This window comes from Rhinichthys klamathensis, unplaced genomic scaffold (genome assembly GCF_029890125.1).
Source record: "Rhinichthys klamathensis goyatoka isolate OS25496 unplaced genomic scaffold, OSU_Roscu_1.1 h1tg000079l_1, whole genome shotgun sequence".
NCBI classification, from domain to species: Eukaryota; Metazoa; Chordata; class Actinopteri; order Cypriniformes; family Leuciscidae; genus Rhinichthys; species Rhinichthys klamathensis.
Genome location: NW_026606621.1, coordinates 374,089 through 387,634, shown reverse-complemented (window position 1 = coordinate 387,634; position 13,546 = coordinate 374,089).

Genomic DNA, 13,546 nt, shown 5'->3' with positions numbered 1-13,546 from the left:
TTGTTCTGTGTCCGTCTTTAATTTTACATTTCCTATTTAATTACTCTCTTGTCTTGCTCTGTTTTCTTGTTGTGTCTTTGTCTTGTTCATTGTGAGTCTTGTGTTTGTCCCTGCCCTGCATCCTGAGATTTTCTGACCACTGACATTCACTGCATGGCAGCTAAGAGATCATCAAGCCTCTGGTTCCTTGTGTTCCTGCCTGGTCTTCCTCAACATCATTCCACCTGCTGCCTCTTCTTTTGCAGTTCTCAAGCCCGTTGTCACCCAGGACTGGTTTCAGTGGTCGTCCTCCTTTCCTGTCATCGTGTCGTCAGCCCTACTGTTTGAACTGTTTCACACCTCACTCTCCTTGTGCCCTGTCTACAGTCTTGATGATAAAAAAAAACCCTTCACAGCTATTCTGCGCCTGGGTCCGCTTTCAGATTCTTGACATTACCTGACGGATCCGGCCCACATTTGGTACATGTGGATTCAATACGTACCAGATGTGGGCTGACACTACAGTATGTTGCTGTCTGGGTTATTTAGTCACCACATCAAAATAAGTGTACTACTTTAAAGCATAAACAAAGATTATTAGAGTGTATATAAAGTGTTAGTGTAAATGTGCTTTTAAAAGTGTGCTTTAGCTTGTGAAGTAGTCCTTTAATTTCATTAATGTTATATGATCTGCAAGTACAGTTTTTTTTTTATATATATATATATATGTATATACAGTGTAATTCAATACAATTAAATGCCTTTCTTTGGAACCATGTCCAAAAACCATGATTTCCATGTTAATTCATAAGCATAACATTTTCTTACATGCAACTTTATATACAGTATAAAAAAAAAAAAGATTATGTCAAGAGAATGCATTTAAAATTAAATGTACAGTTGTCACAGACTGCCTGTTTGTTTTGTTTTCATGGACTTTTAGTTTGTTTTCCTTTGTTTTATTTTTCATTTACCATGATGATTAAGTTGTCACCTGTTTATTTAACCCTCTGGGGTCCTTTGGCCCAAATGGACCCGAAGCATTTAAATATATAATTTTTTTTAATCATAGCTTTATCGGAATGGTCCGAAATTTGGTGACTTTGTTGGTACTTGGTATATGAACACCAAAAAAATTGGGGACAGGATTTGAATAGTCTAAGTGGTTGTAAAAAAAATAGTCACACTCAGGACCTTCGGGTCCAAATGGACCCGCATAGGAAATGAATGGGAAATTGGCAAAAATGTGAAAATACAGAGTTTTTTTTGTGCGTACAATCTAAATAAGCCATGATCCAGAAAAAAAGCACACAACAGTGAAGGGGTGAATCTATAAAACATCAAGAGTGCAAAACAGACACATCCACACACACACACACACACACACACACACACACACTTGTATACACATGCACACTAATAAATTCAGATTACATATGGGTTTTGAATTTTTAAAATGCTCAGTTTGTCCACCAGATGGCATCCATCTCATTTCAAAAATTGCTTTCATGACGCTTAGGCTTGACTCTAAAATGAAATACAGCTTTAAAAAAAAAAAAAAAAATCTATTATATTCAATGGGGAAAAAATGGGTCATAATTATTGCATTAATATTAATTATAAATCATTTTTATTTTTGAAATGATCTCAAAACACCTAAAAAGAAAAGAAAAAATATTATAAAAAAACAAGTAAAAAAAAAAAAAGATGTTTTTTTTTAACAAATATTAATCCCACCCTTCCGGCTCATTTGGACCCGAAGGTCCTGAGTGTGACTCTGAAATGAAGGACCCCAGAGGGTTAAGTTACTCATTTCATTCAGTTCTTTGTCTGGTAATGTTCTTGTTACTCAGTGTTACGTTGCCTTCATAGCTGTGGATTACCTAAGTTTGTTTTTATTTAATAAATACATTTGTTTGGGACCTTTTGCATCTCTATCATCCTCGTCGGACCTAAAACGTTACAATAGAATAAACACATTTTACCTATCATACACAAAATACAATGTGAGCACACTAAATAATGACTGTTGGAGTTGAACTGTTACGCAGCAAGTCCATGTTTTCTCTGTTTCTGACAGAGTTAACACTGTAAGAGGTCAGGGTTGTTTACAGCTTCAGAATTATCTTTTTTCTCCATGTTTGTGTGTGTTTGTGTACATACAGTATGTGACACTTCAGGTGTTGATGTGTGTTTGTTTGCACATGTGCTCCACATATATAGCCTGCCCCGGATACAGATCCGTTTTCTGGTATTCTTGGTTTTAAAATAACCTCTTCTATCGATATCCCCTCTGCTCCGCTCTGTATTGATCCCTGGCAGATCCAAAGGTGCCTCACCTTCAAAAATAGTTGAATATAGCTTTGAGCGGTTGCACCTCAGCTGAGACACCTTCAGTCACCAGGAGAGCTTCTCTAACATTATAAAGACATGTTTTCACTGGGTTGGCTTGTACACGTGCGACAGTGGAAGACAAGCTCTAAGAAGCAAGTCAGTCAGACAACAAAAGAAAAAAATGACAATGACAAGGCCTTGGCCCCACATTGCCCTGATCACAGCCCGGTGATGGACAAGTCAGCTAAATTGGACACTGGCCGTCACTTTCTGCATCATTCTAACGGTCTAGAAGTGCTCTCTTTGTCCCTGTGTGTCTGTCACCTCAGTCGTGTTTCAAAGGTCTGTCTGTCTATCTATCGAGGTGACAATCATTCCAATTTCTTTTCGTGAAACGGTTGATTGACGTCTGACGGGATTAGTAATGAAATATTCATTTTGCTGTTAGGCGGTGGTAAGGGATGTACATTAATTATGTCTAGGAGGTTATGATAACATCAAAAAAATAGAAATCTGTGCAAAAGGCCTTCATGCATTTTTAAACATGACATGAAGAAAGCCAGACTGGCGTAACACCGCACCCAGCCACATGTGTTTATTCATTCTTCTGAAATGTTTTTAAAATCATTTTCTAATCTTGTTTTAGTCTCTTTCTCTCTCTTTAAATATATGTACTACAATCCCAGTACAGTTTTTTTTCATTTTGGAAAACCTTTTTTAACGATCTAAGCGCATGTTTGAAAGCTCACGGCGCAAGTGCACTTAGGCTGTGTCCGAATCCACTTTTGCTAGTTTAACGACGGGAAAAATGGTGGGCGCTCCCGGCGCGTGGTCTAAAAGTGTTGTCCCTATCCTCTTAATGAGTAATGGGTCTGTTTTGTGCTTTACGTGCAACAAACTAATCAGAGTCTCATCCCACATGCCCTTTAAAAGCCAGATGCGCTCGCGCCATGGTGGATTCGCTATTTACATGACGGAATTTGACAGTGGAAAGACTGAACGTGTCTCCAGAGCGCAAACGGATCTGCTCGTGCTCGAGCTTAAAGGATTCCACCATATTTTTATGTACACAATAATAATCTTTTACATTGTAAACCTTTTATTTTTAATATTTGGCATGTTTGTGAGCTGCTGCGCATCCCTGTGTAATAAGCAGAGTGTACGTGCATTGTGGACTCGCCTATAGGCACATATTACTTACGCGCTCTTTAAAGCTGCAGTCCGTAGCTTTTCCTCTTTGTCGCCATCTCTCTGTTCGAAATCTGTAACTGCAGTGATTCGCGGAATTATCATCTTTACGTGGGTTGTAAATCGGCATGAAACAGCGCGGATGAACACAGTGCTTTGAGGCGAGTGCTGCTGTCAGTCACCGCGCTGTGTGGATACTGTCATACAGAATCACAGATTCACTTTTTGAAAGTTTGACCAACATAAGAATTTTCATAAGAAAATGTCTTCTGAACAATTAAGTAACATCCATTTTTGTTCTGACCAACTAAGGGGGAAAAAGCATTCGACATGATAAGCTTCGTTAGATTTAATCAACGCGATTTACAGCAACCGTGCAAATTATAGCCTACTTTGTTCTCAAATTGTTCATGTTAACAACATCACATCAGCATTGCTTGACTAATGTTAAATTTAATGTGTTTTATGGTTACCTGTGTAGTTCAGAATTCATATTCTCCATAATAGCAAAACGAGAAAGGCACAACAAAGGAAACTCCATAACTGTGTGAATTAAGAAAACGTACTGTTACACGATTGAACTATTGAAATGTCTTAACTTACTTGTTCAGCAGAAAAAAGCCGTCTCTTCTTCCTTTTTGAACCCCTTCAAAACACGGAGTTCACGCACTTTTCAAAAGCCCCGCCGATGTTTAAGTCCTTGTGTTCGCATGAGACGGTTTCTTTCTCTTTCTCTAGCCACCTTAAATCCGAAGTACGAAGTCTTTTGGGTTTTATAACTGCTGAATCTCCAGTTGACACTGATAATTGTTGTTTGGATCTTTCTGGATGCCATAAGTTTAATTATGTAAAGTGCTGCGAGAAAAGCCTATACATCTAAACATCTCGTCACGCGCAGTATAGCCGAAGGAGCCGAAACTCCTTCTTTATGTGTACGGGTGTGACGTAATGACGCAAAGACATGCTCGAATTTCCCGCGGAAACCCACCAGTACCACTGGAATTAAAATCATTATTACAAGCTAACCGTTTTGAATCTAGCTATGGCAAGCAGATAGTTTTGACCACTGGCAGAATAAGTTTTTTTTTAATATAATTATTTTGGATTATTTTTAACTTAAAAAAGTTACGGACTGGAGCTTTAAATAACAAAAAAAAAAATACTGCAGTTTCAGTTGGTCTATTTCAGCAATGCGACTGAACACACCTCGTTTTCAGACCAGCATGCTCTGCATGGGCGCACAGATGGGCGCAAATGCATTTGCTATTTAAACAGCGTGGCGCAGGACGTGAAAATGATAACTGCGTCAGGCTGAAACTAGCAAAAAACACTTGCGTCGCTCCTAGCGCTGCATTGCGCCCCAGTGTATGATAGGGCCCGTACTTTTACTACTCTACCAAACATTATATCTTGACTACATCTCAAGAAACATGTTCCTTGTTACTTTGAAGTTACTTACCAACCATAAATGAAATAAATAAAGTTGTCAATAAGTGAGTGTCACGTATCTGGTCCATTCACTTCCGGACATTCACCACCAGAGGTCTCCCACTCACAGCATGGACTCTTGCACTTCACTACAATCCCCATCATTCATTGCACTGACGATTCACACAGCTGATTCCACTAATCACGCTCACACTTGAGAACCATCACACACCCTTTATAACCCTTGGACTTCCTCTCTCTGTTGCCGGATATTGTTTCTTTGTACTGTATTGTCAGCGTTTAACACTCCCCAAGTGTTAGCTACTTACTGAGCCTTCCATTGAACTGTAGTCTTGCCTTGTCCTTCGTGTTTTGATTCCTGCCTGTGTCACTTGGATTCTCCCTCAGCCTAGCCCTTCGGATTCTGTTTGCACCTCGTCGACCCACGCTTGCCCTTAGGGTTTCTCTGTGCTATGCCTCTGCCATACCTGTCTGCTGTTCATTGACCTTGCCTGTACTAAGACTACGTTTTTGGAATAAAGCCTTGCGAATGGATCTGTACGTCTCTCCTCTGGTTCGTTCTGTAACAGAATATCCGGCCAAACAAGGATCCAGCGGCTTTTCGGAAGAACACTGGTCAGGTATTAACCTTGCAAGACTGTTACTAGCCCTAGAACAGGGTAAGCGACCGCTAGAGGTATATATTCATGAGTTTTTGGAGTTAGCATATTTTTCTGATCTGCCTGATTGCGTTCTCATTGACTTTTTTTGTGACGGCATAAATCAACCCTTAAGATCTCGATTAATCCATGAGGGTCCTCGTACATCGCTCAGTCATTTTTTAGATTATGCTCTACTATTAACAGGGTCGTTTTTCACTGTGGGGTTCGCAGAGGAATGCACCATTCCTTCCGTGCCTATAATGGCAGCCGCACCAGAGCCTTGTTACGTCTCAGCAGATCTTCCAGAGCCCTGTTACGTCTCAGCAGATCTTCCGGAGCCCTGTTACGTCTCAGCAGATCTTCCGGAGCCCTGTTACGTCTCAGCAGATCTTCCAGAGCCCTGTTACGTCTCAGCAGATCTTCCAGAGCCCTGTTACGTCTCAGCAGATCTTCCAGAGCCATGTTACGTCTCAGCAGATCTTCCGGAGCCCTGTTACGTCTCAGCAGATCTTCCGGAGCCCTGTTACGTCTCAGCAGATCTTCCAGAGCCTTGTTACGTCTCAGCAGATCTTCCAGAGCCCTGTTACGTCTCAGCAGATCTTCCAGAGCCATGTTACGTCTCAGCAGATCTTCCAGAGCCCCACCAAGTCACAGTTGATCGTCACGAGCCAAGCCAAGTCACAGTTGATCGTCACGAGTCAAGCCGAGTCACAGTTGATCGTCACGAGTCAAGCCGAGTCACAGTTGATCGTCACGAGTCAAGCCAAGTCACAGTTGATTTTCCAGAGTCTCGTCATGTCACCACTGACCAGCCAGAATCTTCTCACGTCCTGTCTGCCACACCCAGATATTCAAGGTCAGTGCTTCGATTTCCCAGTCTGGTTTCCAGTGTGAGGGATGCACCACTGGTTTCTGCACGCACAGCTGGTATCCCCAAACCCACTCACTTTGATCCCTCTGATCCTGCACTGATTACCCTGTCAGAAGCGCTTCCCATGATGGGGATCGCTCTATGTTGCGTTTGGGCTGCGTATACCACCTCAGAACTGCCCCAGGCTAAGGAACCCGCTGCAGTTAATCCAGAGGTGGGGGCACGAGCTGCAGAACCTCTTGAAGCGGCGGTGTTCGCTTCAGCCCCTTGTATGGTGGTTGCGCCCAGCAATGTCCTCTCAGCCTGTCATGTCAGGGTCAAAGGAACCATAGATGAGCACGGTACCTGTCTTGTTAATGAACTTTACCAGATTCTTGATGCTACCACTGTAGAACCTCCAGAGGTGGCGGCATCTGCTGCAGAACCTTTGGAGGTGTCAGAGGCGACTATTTATGAATTCTTGTCCAGCCCTGTTACCCATCCAGAACCTTCACCACTGGTCCTGTCCAGTCCAGGGTCTTCACAGCTTCACGTCAGCCACGTCCAGCCAGAGCTTCACGTCAGCCACGTCCAGCCAGAGCTTCACGTCAGCCACGTCCAGCCAGAGACTGTCCTCGTCACGTCCGCACAACCAAAAACTGTCCGCGTCACGTCCGCACAGCCAGAGACTGTCCGCGTCACGTCCGCACAGCCAGAGACTGTCCGCGTCACGTCCGCACAGCCAGAGACTGTCCGCGTCACGTCCGCACAGCCAGAGACTGTCCGCGTCACGTCCGCACAGCCAGAGACGCTACGCGTCACGTCCGCAGAGCCGATGTCTGCTGTTCCCGAGCCGGTGTCTGCTGTTCCTGAGCCGAAGCCAGTGTCTGCCGTTCCTGAGCCAGAGCCAGCGTCTGTTTCAGTGTTTGTGTCTGTCTCTGTTCCTGTGTCAATGTCTGTGTTTGTTCCAGAGCCAGAGTCTGTGTCTGTTCCTGAGCCAGTGTCTGTTCCTGTGCCCATGTCTGTTCCTGTTCCGGAGCCAGTTCCTGTTCCAGAGCCAGTGTCTGTTCCTGTTCCGGAGTCGGTGTCGGTTCCTATTACTCTCTGGTCTTCTCCGCCGTGGCCGCCAGAAGGATCCTCTCCGCCAGGACCACCTGAGGGGTGTTCTCCGCCCTGGCCGCCAGAAGGATCCTCTCCGCCGTGGCCGCCAGAAGGATCCCCAAGGGGTCGTCTCCGCCCTGGTCGCCTGCACAGCCTGCTCTGCTCTGGTGGTCTTTTGCTCCGCTGTGAGGATCTTTGTCTCCGTCCCGCCTTGGATGTTATTGGAGCGTCTGGAAGCCGCTCATTGGAGGGGGGCTATGTCACGTATCTGGTCCATTCACTTCCGGACATTCACCACCAGAGGTCTCCCACTCACAGCATGGACTCTTGCACTTCACTACAATCCCCATCATTCATTGCACTGACGATTCACACAGCTGATTCCACTAATCACGCTCACACTTGAGAACCATCACACACCCTTTATAACCCTTGGACTTCCTCTCTCTGTTGCCGGATATTGTTTCTTTGTACTGTATTGTCAGCGTTTAACACTCCCCAAGTGTTAGCTACTTACTGAGCCTTCCATTGAACTGTAGTCTTGCCTTGTCCTTCGTGTTTTGATTCCTGCCTGTGTCACTTGGATTCTCCCTCAGCCTAGCCCTTCGGATTCTGTTTGCACCTCGTCGACCCACGCTTGCCCTTAGGGTTTCTCTGTGCTATGCCTCTGCCATACCTGTCTGCTGTTCATTGACCTTGCCTGTACTAAGACTACGTTTTTGGAATAAAGCCTTGCGAATGGATCTGTACGTCTCTCCTCTGGTTCGTTCTGTAACAGTGAGTCAATCTTTTTTTTTTTTTTGCAACTTCAAGATAGCTTTATACCTTGTAGATTTTGCAGTTCACTTCCAAAAAATGACTGCAGGTGAATACTCATAGAATCAAATAAAAAAATAGAAATACAATAAACAATGTCCCATTAATTTGAGGTAAGTGTGTTCAAAAGTTTAAAAATCTTTAAGGGACGTCACTACCAAACACTTTTTTTTTCTGCAATTAAGCAAACTTTTAATAATCTTAATAGGTCAATATAACCCTTCTTATAGATATTATTGTATTTCGGCAGTGACTAATTTGGTTCCAAAATTCCACAACTTTCTGTATATACAATATGAGAAATAACTGCACAATTACTAGAAACGTGTGCCTTGGATATCATATAATTTGCATACATACAACATTTGTGGAAAAAGACATATTTTTCTGACTGAACCAATTCTGTAGAATATACATATACATATAGGCTACAGTAACGGGTGGCTTTTATTCCTATTTACTCATACTTCTACTGGAGTATTTTTCATCAAATGTCCAGATTTTGTGTAGCCTACTTCATCCACCGCTGTGTCTCTATCACCGATAGACCTCCTCACCTCCTGTATCAAGCACACATGATTGCTTGATGTGTTCTGGCAGGCCACCTGCGGTCTGAAGAGAGAGTTTCAGTGCTCACACCATCAAGCTGCCCACCCTGCCAGACCACCGGGGACAAGAGCATCACACAACTGATCTCATCCGTTTCAGCAGGGGCTTGAGAAGGGCAGCCATGTATCGCTCACACCGGCCACATGTTTCTCCTCTTGCCTATACGTCATTCTCGCTCCTCTTCAGCGTGATGTGGTCAGACAACACCAGCGGCCTGCTGTGAGTGAGAGTGGACACATTGGATTGTGTCGGGACGAGTTTAGAAACAAGGAGTGAGTGTGATGCTGTTGGTTAACATGAGTAATGCATTTCCTATGGACTTGTTTTTATCAAAAAATAGATCGCATTGAGTTTTTTTGGAGTACAACGAAGGAAATTACTCAGCATTTTTGACAACTGAATCTTGTATATTTTAATGATAAAAAGAAACCTGATATTGTACAATCTATTACGTGGTGTCTGAAATATATACTATAAACAGCACCGAAAATTGTATAGCAGTGTGATTGGACTCATGAAACAGTCATTATACAACACTGACATCCAGTGGTGTACTAAAAAATTACAGGCAAAAATGCAATGATGTGTCAGAATGCAGTTTAACATGTACAGTACACAATTACTTTGTATATGCACTACCAGTCAAAATTTTTGGATCTGTGAGATTTTTAATGTTTTAAAAAGAAGTCTCTTTTGCTCACCAAGGCTGCATTTATTTGATTAAAAATACAGAACAGGAATATTGTTAAATATTATTACAATTTAAAACACCTGTTTTCTATGAGAAATTTCAGAAATCATTCTAATGATGGTTCGATACTCAAGAAACATTTCTCATTATTATCAATGTGGAACGCATACATTTTTATTTCAGGATTCTTTGATGAGAAGAAAGTGAAGAACAGCATTTATCTGAAATAGAAAGCTTTTGTAACAATAAACACTACCGTTCAATTGTTTGGGGTCAGTACAGGTTTGGGGTAAAAGATATCAATACTTTTATTCATCAAGGATGAATTAAATTGATCAAAAGTTACAGTAAAGTATAATGTTATAAACAATTATATTTAAATGTTCAAAAAAATCGATTTTTAAATGTTCTTTTGAACTTTCAAAGAATCCTGAAAGTTGTCAGTTGTCCTACACAACTGTTTTCAACATTTATAATAATAATGAATGTTTTGCATCAAATCAGCATATTAGAATGATTTCTAAAGGATCATGTGACACTGAAGACTGGAGTAATGATGCTGAAAATTCAGCTTTGATCAGAAAATAGTCATTTTAAATTGTCATAATATTAACAATATTACTTTTTTTATCAAATAAATGCAGCCTTGGTGAGCAGAAGAGACTTTTAAAAACATAAAAAATCTTACCGATCCAAAACTTTTGACTGGCAGTATATATATATATACAACAGTACAATATATATATATATATATATATATATATATATATAAACATACTGTTTACTGTTGTAAAAATTGTAATGTGCAGTAGCAAAATTTGTTAAACATAAAACATCGTAAACTGAAAACCAACCTGGGGAATATTGCCAAACTGCATACACACACACACACACACACACACACACACACACACACATACATACACACGGAACATACATACATAGACACTGATCAGCCAATCATTAAAACCACTGACAGTTAAATTGAATAACATTGATTATATCATTTCAATGGCACCTGTCAAGGGTTGTGATATATTTGGCAGCAAATAAACAGTCATGCTGCGTCCAAACTCGCATAGTGTATAGGTTTTGAATTTGGTTTACTTACTTGGCGACCATTAAAAAAATGTGTTCTATAAAGTATCAATGTGTCGTGTGTATATAAATAAAGTGTGGACACCTCCACGCACAAATCCTCTCCCGTGGACTCATGGGATAGTAAAGTGTCCATCGAATGTGCATTTCTGAATCTCGCCGGAAGTAGTGGGTCATCTAGGACCATTTGCCATTCATAGTATACATTTTATGAATACTATGAATTACGACATAGCTACCACTCGGCTTACATACTGTTTTTCACCTACTGTATGTATTACGGTATCAGTTTCACAACACATGTGTGCTCCTCCAAATACTTACAACACAACCAAATACAGAAACGCACTGCAAAAGTTCACAACACGCCAAATACAGAAACGCGCTTCAAATAACACAGACCACAACGGAAAATGTTTCTAGGGGACCCCAATAAGTGACGAACCCGGCTGGGACGTGCATACAGCTCAAAGTCTACTTTAATTTATTTTTTTATTATTATTTTTTGCAAAACATACAGAGATGACATGTTTATGACATACAACTTTACAACTGGCTTAATCTCCTTGTCTGTGAAACCAGGCCTACGAGAAACAATTATTGCTGAATAAAGCTAAACTAGGAAAAATCATTGCAGTTTGTGGCCGCAGACCGGTCAGAGTGCCCATGTCCATGATGACCCCTTTCCTCTGCCGAATGCGCCAACAATAGGCACGTGAGCATCAGAACTGGACCATGTAGCAATGGAATAAGGTCGCCTGGTGCGATGAGTCCCGTTTTCTTTTACATCAGGTGGATGGCAATTCGATAGAGCATCGATGGAATCTACAAACAAATCCAATCCATGAAAGCCCCTGTTGGCTTGGAAGATCTGACAGGTGGTTTAAATTTTGTGGTTGATCAATGTACATCATGTACATATCTCATTAATTTGGGCTCGAGTCTTGGTGACTTGATAGACTAAAGAATTCAAAAGGATTGTGTTTTGTGCTAGTCTGATGAGATCCTCCAGCATCTATCCTGTCGTCATTGTGATCGTATCGATCCATCTCATTGGCGGTCTTCCTCTGCAGCTTCCTCTAGCTTTTCAATCATGATGTCTTTTCCAGGGATCTTTCCCTTCAAACCATCTGACCAAAATATGACAAACGCAGTTTCATCATTTGTGCTTCGAGTAATATTTCCTCCATGATCGACTTGTCCATGGCACACGCAGGATTCTTCAGCACCACAAGTTAATCTTCCCTCCGTCTTATTTCCGGATCATTAAGCCTTTTCAACCAAACTTGACAACCGAGAATATTCATAGCCGTCTCGCCCAGTGCCATACAACATTATATTTCTTGAGTGCTAGGTGAATCAGTGGTCACAAGGGCAACTAAAATGTTCTTACTTGAGATAATCTCACTTTTTTGTCCATTGGGTAAGTGTAACTCAGATGTTGGATATGCAAATATCACAATGACAGATGTATCCTTTCAAGAAGATTTTACTGCAAACATGAAAATTGAGGCCTTAACTTGTCATTTACTCTAAAGCAGTTGGTTGCTATTGGTTCAGTCCCCATAGTCAAATTTAGTTTGAAGGTGTTTTTAAATATCATTCTTATGAATTGCCCACTTGTGATTTACCTAAAATTTTCTTGTTATTGATTCACAAAAACAATTATAAAGCCATTTGTAACCTTTTTCAAACATACACTGTGAAAAATAATCCTTTAAAAAAAACTGTAAAGTACAGGTTGCCAGCATCATACCGTAAAAATACGGTGTGTTACTGTTTTTGCAATTAACAGCTAAATACCATTTTGTCAGCTACAGTATAAAACTGTAATTTAACAGCATAGCTGTAGCTGACAAAACGGTATTTAGCTGTTACAGTAATGTCAAAAACAGTAACACACTGTATTTTTGTGGTATATGCTGGCAACCACAGCTGCCTGTAGTTTAGCATTTTTTTTACAGGATTATTTTTTTCAGTGTAAAATCCTCTTGGGACCCATACTTTTGTCCTCATGGACATTATATTTTAGAAAATGTATCTGACACTATACATGTCACAGTTTTAAGTCTGGATGTCCTGTGAAGAGATTTTAGTTTTCAGAGATACAAAATGTTTGGAGATTTCACCACAACACCTTCTCCTTGGTCTTTAAACATGACTGGCATTAATTTAGTGATCCAATTTATGACTCTTTTGGAAAAATGATAATATTTTGTAATTATTATTTAAATCTGAGTAATTTTCGAAATGTTCATTATCTCAGGAAAATGTAACAGGGTTTTCTAATTCAGACTATAACTTTCTGTTACAAAACAGCATTGATTTAATACATGTCGACTGTACACCAGGAGTTACAGTAAATGTGTACAGTAAAAAGTGAAAAGTGAAATAAATTATATATATATATATATATATATATATATATATATATATATATATATATAAATTCCTTTGAAATATTAGGTGAAATGAAATATTATTATGAAAATGTTGCCAATTATTGGCATAACATATTATGTTATCTCTTTCTCTTTTCTCTTATCTCTTTCATAACCTATTGGCCTAAAACACACAATATTGGCATCCTCTCCATTATTTTGGTGTAAAATACAGAAATGCTAGACATTGTTCAAGACTCACTATGTTATGTACTTTTTTTGCTTCAAAAATGAATAAGGATTATTAAAAACATAGGCTTCTGCCTATGAAATCCAACATTGGTGTTAATGTGTGAAACAGGGCAGCACATTATATATATATATTAGCTGTATTTTAGTGTATTATTTC